The sequence below is a fragment of the Heterocephalus glaber genome, unplaced genomic scaffold (assembly GCF_053883595.1).
Source record: "Heterocephalus glaber isolate CG9 unplaced genomic scaffold, H.glaber_assembly_v1.0 deba00000818, whole genome shotgun sequence".
Lineage (NCBI taxonomy): Eukaryota > Metazoa > Chordata > Mammalia > Rodentia > Bathyergidae > Heterocephalus > Heterocephalus glaber.
The window spans coordinates 8665014-8677538 of record NW_028258164.1 but is presented as its reverse complement, the minus strand read 5'-3'; the positions used below and the strand labels follow the sequence as shown (position 1 = coordinate 8677538).

The following is a 12525-nucleotide window of genomic DNA, read 5'->3' as shown; positions in this document are numbered from 1 at the left end:
ATCAGGAATGTTGGGGTGGTGAGGTCTCTGAGTCCAGATCTGTCACAGGCCCCTAGTCAGGGGGTCAAGGTGCTGGCTGGGGCCCAAGTGCTTTCCAGGGTAGAAGTGAGTCTCAAGACTTTGACAAGGCTCCTGGCCTCAATGACTTAGGATGGATGGACCAGTTCTTTGTCACTTGGCCCTCTGTATAAAGTTGGCCACAACATGGCAGCTTCCTTCCCCCAAAGTACAGGCTCCCAGACAGAAATAGAAATCACAGATTCTTTTTGTTACCTAATCTCAAAAGTGACAGTCCACCATCTTTGCCATTTTCTACATGGGAAGTGAAGCACTAGGTCCAGCCCACACCTGAGGGGAAAGGATTTCCCAAGGGCATGAATACCTGGAAGTTGGGACTTCTAGGGCCCCTTTTAAATGCTGCCTACCACCAGTGATATTTCAGGATGTGCTATTCTCTAACATCCTTGTACACCCGTGCAGGAATTTCCCTGGAGGATACATCTTGGTTTAAAATTGCTGCATTATACAATTTACACATATTCAACTTCATCAGTTCATTTCCCAGCTAATTCCAAAATGTGGAACTAGTTTGCACTTCCTCCAACAAGGAATGAGCATTCTTGCTGGTCCACATACTTGTCACAAGTTAGTTTTACCAAATTTCATTTTTACTCCATCTGAGAGGTATAGAATAGCATTCCACTAGTATATATGTAATAACTTTTATATGTAGATGTAGACATAGATACAAATATATTTGCATCTAACTGTGTGAATTGATACTGGCCTGTAATTATAATTTTCTGCACTATCTTTAGCTGATGTTGATATCATCATAAATTAGTATGGGTAATATTCTTTGGTGGTTTATGGAAAAATTCTTAACAAGATTGGAATAAACTGGTCTTTGAATATTTTCTTAAATCATCTAGAAAATCCTCTGGGTTTAGCATTTGGGAGATTTTAAACTTGGTTCAATTACTTTAATGATTATAGAACTATTTAGATTTTCATTTGGGTTCATTTTTCATAAATGTATATATACGTGTATTCAGTATACACAGGGTCAAACTTAGGACCTTGTGCACAAAAGGTAAGCACTAATACTTAGCTACAACTCCAGCCCTTGTTGACTTTAAATTTTTCTGAATCTTTGCCTTAAATACACATATAGTAAATTTATCTTATTTTTTTAAACTGGATTAAAATATATATTATTTGACACTTTATAACTTCTCACTGAATAATTTAGTCCACTTATATATTTATTGCAACTCTTAATAGAATTACTCTAACACTGTGTTATTTCTTTTTACGTTTTTTGTCTTTTTATTCCTTTCTTCTTTGTTTTTCCTTTTTTTCATTTCCCCATTTTTCTTCCTTTTCTTTGGAAGTTAGATTATCTGAGTCTAATGTTTTAGGAATATTCTAGTTTTATTACACATTTAACACACTCATGAGATTCTTTCTTGGGCTTTAAAATAGTTAGCTAGTTTTATAATAGACTTAATTTAGCATATTTACATTAAATAACATTGGTTGTCCGTACTTCAATTCTAACGCTTACCCCAAATGTCAGATGTATATCTTTATTACTAGATAACATTAGTGCTTGATTTTCCTACATATTTACCAATATATTTGCTCATAGATCTTTCTTTCAATACAACATTTAGGTATAACTTACTTATACTAAAGTTCACAAATCATAAATGTATAACTCAATAAACTTCATGTATGCATAGAGTTAGGTCAGGATATAGACTATTTCCAGCAGGCGAAGACTCCTTTTTCATCATGCCAGTTTCTGTTCTTACAGTCATGATATATTGCTCCAATCCTGATCTTCCCATTACGTGAGCCAGAATTAATTATTCTTTGTGTTTATTTTGCTTAAATGCGGCATTAGGTAGGTGAGATTCATTCATATAGTAGCATATAGAAGCACTTTGGTCTTTCTTTTTCTCTGTGTTAATACCATATTGGGTAAGTCCATCAAAGTTATTTATCTATTCTCTTTGTGGACATTGTTTTCCAACTTTTTGGGTGGGGCCATTGCCAATAAAAATGGTTTGATTACATATCATAGTAGGCATGAATGTATATTTCTATAGAACATCTAATCAGAGCAAAAATAATTCCAAACAATTTTGCAAAATGATGGTAGCAGTTTACCCTCCCATCAGAAATGCATGTATGTTGTAGAATGGATACAGGTATCTTATTGTGGTTTTAATATGGATTAACCTGGTGATTGATTACATTAAGCATATATTCATATTCTCATTGACCATTTGAATTTCATCTTTTGTGAAATGGTTGTTCATGTTTTTTTTTTCATTTAAGGAAAATGACTAGGGTTTTTTCTCATTAACTTTTGAGAATTTTAAAATATGTTCTGGATATGTACCTGCACCCTTTGTTGTGTTGATGAGTTGCAAATATAACATCCTCTTCTAACCTGTGGCTTGCCTTTTCACTTTGGTAATGATGTCTGCTAATAAAAGGAACTTCTTAATGTAATTCTAATAGTATCTAATTTTTAAAATTAAATCAGTGCAGGTAACATTAGCCCTGAGTCCTATTTAAGAAAATTTGCCTTATCCCTAGATCAAAAAAAGTTTATCCTGTGCTTGTTCTGTCATTAATATTTAAGTTTATAATTGATTTCAAATTATTTTTGTGTGTGTGGCATGAAGTGTGCACCAGGAATCATTTTTTCATACAGATACATAACTAATAATTATTTATTGAAAGGGCACCTGGACACTATAAGATTATATTAGTTACTGTATTGTAAATTAGTTAACCATACATAGGAAGTATCTTTGTTTAAGATTTTTATCCAGTTATTGAGTGAAATTAATCTCTAGTTTGCAATGCACTTATCAGATTTTATGATCAAAGTTATGCTGAAAAATTCTTCTCTAAAAGAATTTTTGTAATATTTGCATTAAATTTTTCTCAAATGTTTAGGAAAGCTTATCATAGAAATACTTCTCAGTCTAAGTTCTTTTCTGGGAATATTTTTTATTTTGCTTTAAATTTCTTTAATAGGTAAGATTATATATTCTGTTTCTTTTGTGCCATTTTGGATAAATTGTGTAGGAATTTGAAAATGAATTTGTCAGATTTGTTGGCATATGGTTGATTATTCATATCACTTTATTATCTGTTTGATGTCCTCTGGGACTGTAATAAGTGTCACATTTTAATTTCTAATAATATCTCTCTTTCTTTCTCTCTTTCTCCTTCCCTCCCTCTCACCCTTTCTTTTCCCTTTTCCCTCTTTATTGATCACTCTTTGGCTCATTAAAATTAACTTTCAGGTTTTTTGAATTTTAAAATAGTTTTAAGTTTTAAGTTTTCCTTATATGTTTATTATATCCTCTCTATTTTCTTTAGCTTTAATTTGTTGTTCTTTTTGTAATACCTTAAGACAGAAGTTTAGGTAGTTTATTTTCAGCCTTTCCCCTTTCACTAATATATACATTTACAGCTACAATTTGTCCCAGTAACTGATTTTGCTGCCTCCCAGAAATTTTGACACATTGTCTTCTAATTATTGATAAATATTTTCTAATTTTATTATGATTTATTCTCTTATCTAGGTATCATTTAGAAATATATTCATTAATTTCTAATTTGGAACGTTCTAAATTGTTACCATTGATATCTATTTTTATACCATTATTATCAGAGAATATATTATCTATGCTTTTGAGTTTCTTGAGACTTGTTTTATCCAAAATATGTGGGCTCTTTGGGAATACATTTGACCTGGACTGGAAATTGTGTGTATTCTGTTGTCAGGAGTACAGATGTACCACATATACTGATCAAGTCAAGTTTGATAACTGTATTTTTTAAATCATATATCTCTACTGATGTTCCTGGCATTTGTCTTATCAGATTATTGGGAAAGACATATTTCAACCTTTTTTAATATTATTTATTGGTACATTTTAGGTATACAATATAATGACATTCATCATTGGAAATTTGCACCTTTACATAATCCATCCTGGTTCTTATTTTTCCCCCTTCCCCTGCCCTCCCTTCAACCCCTCCATCCCTCCCTATTTATAAACACTTTGTTTCCATTTTTCCATTTTCTCATATTAATTCCATTCCCTTCTTTCCTTTCCCCCATCCCTCTCATTTCCCCTTCCCTTTGCCCCTTTTCTTCCTATTTCACATTATCTATTATACCTTTTAGTCCTTATTTACACTTTCAGTTTCTCACACTAGAGAAACTATTTGGTATTTACACATGTGTGTCCTTAACTATGGTTGTATATTTATCTACTACTTTTTTATTGCTATTTAATTTGTTTTATAAATTTTGAATTTCTATTATTATAGTTGCAATTTAGAATTGTCAGGTTGCTCTGTAGAATTAATCATTTTATTACTATGAAAAGCCTTTTTTATCTTTGTGTGGTAAGACTCTGCAGTTATGTTTGCTTTGCCTGTTGTAAATATAGCCTTACAAACTTTCTTATGCTTAATTTCTGAGTGGCGTCTTTTTCCATTTGTTTCTTTTGTGCTTAGTCAGCTTTCTGTCACTATAACAACTACTGAGATAATCTTATAAAGACAAAGGGTTTATTTTGACTCACAGTTATGGAAGCTTCAGTCCATTATCCATTGCACCTGTTGCTTTTGTGCCCAAGGTGATTCAGCACATCAGGTGTGTGTAGCAAAGCAAAGCTTTTCATGTCATAGCCAGGCTAAAAAAAGATAGAAAAAGGACAGTCAGGGTCCCACCCTCCCCTTAACCAGCACACCCCCAGGGAGCAGAAGCCTCACACAAGGCCTCACTTAAAGTTTCCAACCTTCCAATAGCACCACTTTGAGGAATAACCCTTTGAACACACGAATCTTAAGGGGACATTTCATTAACCTTAAGCAGTTTCTGTTTATTCATATTTAAAGTATTTCTCTTTTAACCAAGCTTTGCCTTCTAGTGAGATTTTTAAAAATCCGTTTACATTGAATAAGAGTATTGATTAGATGGCATCTTAGTTTAGGCTGTATAACAAAATGCCATACAATACCCCAAACAGTACACATTTATTTCATACCATTCTAGAGCCTGGGAGGTCCAAGATGAAGATGGCAACAGATCTGGTGTCCAGTGAAGGCAGACTTCCTGTCTTGCAGGCTGCTACTTTCTCGATGTATTTCCACATGGTCATGAGAGGGAACTTTAGTCCCTCTCTCTTTGTAAAGACATTACTGAAATCATGGGTGCCCCAACGCTAATGACCCATATAAACCTGATTGCCTCCCAGAGGCTCCAATTCCAAATACCATTCCCATGAGGGATAGGTTTTTAATATGTGAATTTCACAGGGACACAAACATAAAATCCATAACAATTGGGTTTAAGCTTGCTAAGTTTTGTAGTTTTTTCCTATTGTTTCATTTGTTCTTTTTTTCTTGCTTAATTTCAAATCACTTTTTCTTCTTTTTCCTGTTGTAAAAGTTTTATTACTTTTAATAGTTATGATAGATATTATAATATATCTTATTGGCTTATTGCTGTCTACCCTAAATTATTACATTTACATATTCCAAAACAGTACAAAACTTTAAAATAACTTATCCCTGTTAGCCCATCTTTAACTATGCTACTGTTGTATGTTTTGTATATTCTTTATATCCCAGAAGACATTATATTTGTAGATTTAAACAGCCAATATTCACTTCTGTTTGCACGTTATTTACTTTTTTTCTAGTGTTCTCTATTTCTTCCTACAGCATTTTGTTCTTGCGTGGAATAATTTTCCCTCATCCTGAAGAATTCTTTTTGGCATTTCTGACACTGTATTCTTCTAATCACAAATTCTCTCAGATTGTGTATATCTAAAATTATCTTTATTTTGCCTTCATTTTGAGAGATATTTTTGCCACACATAGAATTTTAGGTTTGCAGATTTTATCTTTTATTTATACCAATTACATTATGTTCTTTTTGTCATAATTTCTTTTGAAAAGTCAGCTGTATTTTTGTTTCTTTGAATGGAAAGTATCCTTTATCACTGGATGCTTTACAGATTTTGTCTATGAATTTGGTTTTCAGCAGTCTGACTATGAGATGTCTTATGTATAGATTTCTTTTTTATTCTATTTTGGGAATGTACAGTTTTCTCAGTTTGAGATTTGATATTTTTCATCTCTTTTAGATAATTTGCACTCATTAGTTAATAACATGTTGCTTCTCTTTCATTTTCTTTCTCTTTTCCTCATGGGACTTATTACACTTAAGTCATAATTCTTCACTATGTCTCATAATTCTATTATGCTCTTACTCTATTGTTTAGTCTCTGTATCCATCATTATCTTTTCTTCCTCCTGTGGATATATTCCACTGACCTTTGTTACAGTTCACCAATTCTTTGGTCTTTTGTGTCTAATTTAGTATTAATGTCATCTCTTAGATTACTAATTTCAATTGTTATTTTTCTTTTTTAAAATTTCCATTTTACTCTTTTATGAGTTTTATTTCTATACTGAAATTCTATACTGAAATTCTCCAGCCTTGGTTTTTTTTTTGAAAAAAAACCATATTAGTTGCAGTGGGTTTAAGTTGCTTGTGTAAGAGCTGAAATATGAGACCAACTTGTGGCTCTGTTTATATTATCTATTGTTTTTCTTGACTTTTTGGCAACTTATCCTGCTTTTTAATCTCCCTCTTAATTTTTGATCAAATTTAAAATATTGTGGATGAAACATTACAAAAGTTCTGGGCAATGTTACTGTCTTTCAAGGGGTTGAGCATGTGGGAGCAGACATAATATTAGCAGACAGCTTCCACATTATCATGGTTAGTTTTAAGCTTCTTTAGAACTGTCCACTTCAGGGGTAACCTTTTCCTAAGAACGTAATCCTTATAGCTAAGGTGTGACTTTATTTCTATGCCTTGAATTTTTTATATGTCTACTAAAATCACAGAGTGTGTACAAAAGCTTTCTTCTTTCTTGGTCCTTGGACTCCATCATTTTATTTTCAGACCAGTACAATTTCCGAAATAAATGCTTTGTTGTTCAGCCTTTGGCTATTACTGTATTTTCTGCAAGATTTCTTGGAGTCTCTTCTTGTCTACAGCATAGGAGTCACCTAGTGACATTAGTACATAGATGTTTAGATTCAATTTTCCGAAATTTCTTCATGTCTAAAATTTTCCCCTTTGAGCTTCTGTTGTCTGGTAGTCTTGCACCAGTACGACTGACACTTTCTGTTTGGTCTCAGCTATTTTGCACTATGAATGGAAAATGTCTAAAAGGAAAACGTAATAGAGAATACAGAGCTCATGTTCTGAGGTTTCTGTCTCACAAGGACTGCGCCTCCTCAATCTTTTCCAAAGGCCTTCAGTGTTTGCTTTTTAGAGTCTTCAGTTGCTTTTTATATTTTGCCCACTTCATTACTGTTTTCTGGGGGAGAACTGTTCCAAAGAGATTCTCTCAGTGCAGAACTGGAAGGCTTTCACCATTGAGTCTTCCATCTCAGGTTATCACAGATCATTTTTCTTTTGCTTAAGATACATCTTTTAGAATTTCCTCTAATACGGGTTTTTGATAACAAATTTTCCAATTTGTTGCTTTGAAAATGGCATTTCTTAAGAGCCGTAGAAGATGGTATGCTGGATATAAAATTCTACATTGCTTATATTCTCACAATATTCTGAAAAATATTATCTCATTGTCTTTTTTTTCTGCTGAGAAGGTGATGGGGAGTTCAGCCATCAGTTATTTGTAAATGAACTGCTCTCCCTGCACCATGAACTGCTTCTATTTCTCCCCTGCTTTAGTATCTTCTATTATTGAATTCATTATGATATAGTTAAATCATTATTTTTAAATTTATCTTGTTGGAATTTGTTAGGCTTCCTGGATCTGAAGACTGGGATCTTTCAAGAACTTGGGAAAATTGGCAATAAACATTTTTTCCAGCAATAACTATTTTATAATTTATCCCCTATATCCATTTAGAGATAAGACAGACATATGTCATCTCTTGTTACCATACCTTTCATATCTTCTATCCTGACTCATACTTTACATCTTTTTTAGCTTTTAGATTAATTATGAATAGTTTCTTCTAATGTCATCAATGAATTTTTATTCTGAACTATTCCATTTAAATTATTATATCTTTCTAGTTCTGTTTGATTGCTTGGTAAATACTTATTTTCTGTTCAAGTTTCCAAGTTTCTCCTTTATTTTTCAAACTTTTAAACAACAGGATTATTTTACATTCTGTGCCTAGTAATTCTGTTATCTGAATTCAGCCTGTTTCTGGTATCTCTTGTTTGTAATGGCTCTCATTCAACTCAATCCTTTATTTCTTTGAGTATTATGTGATGTTTATAATTATTATTATCAGCTGCTGCTTTCATGTAGAAACTTTTTCTGTAGAAATTCCTTCTGTTGCATTGAAGTTATGTTTTTTTCAGAAATCATCTGCATTTACTTCTACCTAGTGGAAACATTACCAAGCTGGGACCACCTCAAATTAAATTATTTGCTTAGAGTTTTTCAATCCCTAGAAGTAGTATGCATTCAGATTGCAAACTATAAGGGTAACTATTGTGCAATTGATTACCAATTCTCAGTGATTTTCCCCTTCACCCTCCAGTAGGGCAAAGACAAGTATGGTGCCTTGATTTCTTCCATGTTAGATGTGTTGGACAATTTATTTATTATTTACCTTTTCCCTTCATTAGTACCCCTTTGGTGTCTGATCTTTTTGCACAGATGTCCTTTTGAGTTGCATCCTTTTATGTGATCCTTGTCTCAATATCCTAGACTAGTCACCCCACTGAGTCGCTGTCTATGTTTTGCAGGGTTTTGCAGAAACGCCACAGGGAAAGCCAGCTTTTGTGCTTGCTTTCTTCAGCATTTGCTGATTGTAGTTTGTTTTTGTCTTTGCAGACCTCTTGCTTTTCTATCGTCCCATTGATGTGTTTATAATATTTTGTATATGTATTATTTACCAGAAGTGTTTTTACAATTACATTTCTGAAAACAAAATAATATTTTAATACTTTATTAACAATATTTGCATGGGAACCTATTCATCAATATATCATGAGAGTACAGCTTAATGAGTTTTAACAAGCTTAATATATCCTTGGACCAGTACGGAAATTCATTAAGAAAACACCAACAATGACCCAGAACACTCACTCCCCCTTGGGCCAGTCACTGCCTTGCCCAAGTCAAATATTATTCTTTTTAACTTTTTCTTTTTTTGGTACCGGGGATCAAACTCAGGTCCTTGTGCTTGAGCAGCAGGCGATGGTCAAATATTATTCTTAATTTCTCTCTCTCTTTTTTTTTTTTTTTGGTACCAGGGATCAAACTTGGGTCTTTGCGCTTGCGCAACAGGAGGCGAAACCACTGAGCTAAACCCCTGGCCCATTATTCTTAATCTCAAAGATTAGTTTACCCTTTTTTAAAAAAATGTATGTACATATATTCCTACAAAAGGTAATATTTGATTTCTGGCTTCTTTAGTCCACAGCATGTTAGTGAAATTCTGCCATATTGAGTATAATATAAATCAATTCATTCTCATTGTTGTAAAATATTATTTATAAGGCAGAATTTAAGCAAATGTGCTGATGGTACATGATGATGGAGACTAGGGCGGGATTGTGGTGAAGAAGCAGGAAGGGTGTTATTTGGGTAGCCATTTAGACCATTATGGATGGTGCTACTCTGAAGGTTCTAGAACATGTCTTTTAGTGAACATGTGTATGCATTTCTATTGGGTAGAGACTTAAGAGTGGTATTACCAAATTGTCTTACTTTTAATTTCAAAAATGAGACTTTTAACATCTTTTAAATACAAAGTGCCTTAAGAGAAAAATTACTAACCAACATCCCTCCAATTCCAGAAGTAGCCAGTATGTCATTTTTTAGGCTTCGATAAACATAAATGTACATGATCATAAATTTTTGCTGCAAAAGTAGGAGCATAAATTTTCAGTGAAAATGCGTACTTCAGAGCATTCCTCAAAGTATGAATTCAGTTGATCTTATTAAAGAACTGCAAAATAATTTGTAATATTAATTTTTAATAAACCATTCACTCACATACCACTGAGTACTTATAGGATTTAATAGTGCAAAAGTTATTTCAGTGCTTTCAGGATTTCATGGCAATCTCCTTTACTCAGGCTTACTCAGGACAGAAAACAAAGAAAAACAAAGAAGTCCAAGGAGAAATAGAAATAAGAAAGGCTATATGGCTAAAACTGGCCTAGAAGTGTAGAGTTTGTGGAAAAGAGTGGAGCCAGCTCATATATTGAGGAGACATCTCATTGGGAGACAGGGAAAGGAAATGTCTTCAGGGGGAAATCATAAGAAAAGAACAGAAAAGAAAAGAGAAAATGATCCTAGGTAGTTCTTTCTCACCCTGCACTCATCTGTCAGGATAAGACATCATGGAGCACCTGCTTATGACCTAGGAGAGGTGGGAAATAGAAAAATAAAGCACAGTTCTTGATCCATGCTGCCTCTAGTTTGGGGCGTTCTAACAAAAACTTGAGTAATACAGGACTGTCTTATTCTGTCCCCTTTATCACTGAATTCACCTTTCACTGGGAGGTCCAGTCTTGGCACTATTTTACAGCTGGGGAGAAAGTTTTATGACAGTCTCCTCCTGAATTTAGTTTGATCGGGGGACATTTTCTCTTTAGGTACTGGGCAAACAGGTGCAAGGGCCGTGAGAGGTGGGGAGCTGGAGAATGTACAGGCACGTGGAGGATCTCCTCAAAGCCTTGGGGACAAACAGAGGAAGACCCGAGGGGCTTCTCTCCGGATTTTACCCTTGAGCTCATCAAGCTAGACCGACATAGGAGACTCAAGGTGGGACCCGATTAGCAGTAAACCCAGGTCATGTAATATCAGATCCCACCCTTGATTAAAATGGATCAGGACTAGGACCCAAGTTCAAGAACCCTGCACACTGACAGAAATCATATTCCTAGAGAAGGCACTACCAGCTGTTGGAGCAAGGGTTTTTGTCCAGTTTCTTTAGTTAGTTGGATTTATTTATTTATATTATAAATAATACAAACTTCTATTGAAATGTTAATGAAGTGCATAAAGAAAAATACTTATAAGAAATCCACCTGTGTAATACATATATAAATATTTATGAGTATCCAACTTGTCTGAAGTAACAGATTCTCATACTTGAATCTATAGCTTCTATCTAATTTCCTTGTTTACATAAGTTTATAAAAAGATTTCTAACTTTTTGTACAAAAATGCAAACTATTTTATTATTAACACAATGTTTACTTCATACATATTGAAAGAGAGAAAGCCTCTAATTATTCCCGGTCAATATACAGAGATTTAACCCATTCTTGGAAATAGTTGTGTATTATTTTACATAAAGGTTTATCATTATCAGACTGCTCCCTTGTTTAAAAAAAAGTCTAGATTTATTCTTTTTAAACAAATTGCTCCGCTGTACTCACAAAGTGGACGTCAGGGTCTCTGTCAGGGCTTTGATGCCAAATCTTGGGTAGAAACTAACAAAGCTTGGGCTCTGGGGTCAGGGCGCCGGCCAAGCTCCGCCTCCTTGGCCTCGACCAATCAGCTGCCGGGTTCCGCCCCTCCTCTCCAGTCGGAACTGCAGCAGGCTCCCAGCCCTTCGCCACCCATCTCCAAATCCCCAGGCCTCCTGGTTCGTCTCCCCGTCGTATCCCAGTGGAGGACACCCTTCCCCCTCCAGAGTAGCAGGGTGTGGAATTGCTGGACGTGGTGAGTCTTGCCCAAAGATGTTTCCTGAACTGCAGGCCAAGGAGCACCTACCGAATTAGGGCTGCTCCGTGGAGTGCACTGCAGCCCCCAGCCGGGTCCCGGAGCTAGGCTGAGGTTCTAGGCCTGAGACGCTTGTGCCCAGGGGACAGGTCCTTCCAAGAAGGTTCCCTGCGGTCTCCTCATCTCTGGAGTCCCCGCTTTTTCTGGCATTTTTATTTATTGCATGCTGAATTCCTTCTCCTGGAATCTAACCGTTGCGTCTAATAAGTCTCTACCTTGTTTTTGTTTTTGTCTTTTTGGTACCAAGGATCGAACTCAGGTCCTTGTGCTTGTGCAGCAGGCGGCGAAACCACTGAGCTAAATCGCTAGCCAGATCTTTACCTTTTAAAAGCATTTTTCATGATGCAGTGTTATGTACAAAAATTAATATAATTTATCAGATGCCGACATTTTATCACCCTTGCTTTGGCTAGCTGGTTCTCTCTGTGTGTCTCTGTGTCTGTCTCTCCCTTTTAAAACTAAAATTAAAGCCCATTTTTGCACCAAATCTCATGCCTGTGCTCCTGCATCTTCCAAGGTAAGTTAGTTTGTATTCTTCCTGTGTATATATTTGCCCTGTGGTATTTATTTTTATGCAAGCAGTACATGCGTTTTCATTACCACTTTAAGGTTATTTTCATGAATGTCATTTCGATGGTACTGAGTCCTGACATTTCAGATCCAGAAAGAACTTACTGAG

The 12525-nt window shown here is 34.9% G+C and overlaps 1 protein-coding gene and 1 long non-coding RNA gene across 7 annotated transcripts in view; one reads left to right on the top strand and one right to left on the bottom strand.

Annotated features, from left to right (window-relative positions):
• LOC147828957 (uncharacterized) overlaps positions 1-11587 on the bottom strand; it is a 43717-nt gene extending 32130 nt beyond the window's left edge. Inside the window, exons 1-2 of the long non-coding RNA XR_015449910.1 lie at positions 11501-11587; positions 4623-4733 (exon numbers count right to left, since the gene is read on the bottom strand). This is a non-coding gene — a long non-coding RNA (uncharacterized LOC147828957). The remainder of the gene's footprint in view (positions 1-4622; positions 4734-11500) is intronic.
• The window catches only part of Tcaf1 (TRPM8 channel associated factor 1), a 45889-nt gene that overhangs the window by 1516 nt on the left and 31848 nt on the right, over positions 1-12525 (top strand). For 2 of the 6 annotated variants that reach the window (XR_015449908.1, XM_087207619.1), the window contains exon 1: positions 11620-11786. The exons of 3 other annotated variants lie outside the window; for them this stretch is intronic. The gene's annotated coding sequence lies outside the window, so the exon portion shown is untranslated. Of the gene's footprint in view, positions 1-11619; positions 11787-12525 lie in introns of those variants that run through there. One more of the 6 variants, XM_004860483.4, reaches the window with a different exon arrangement.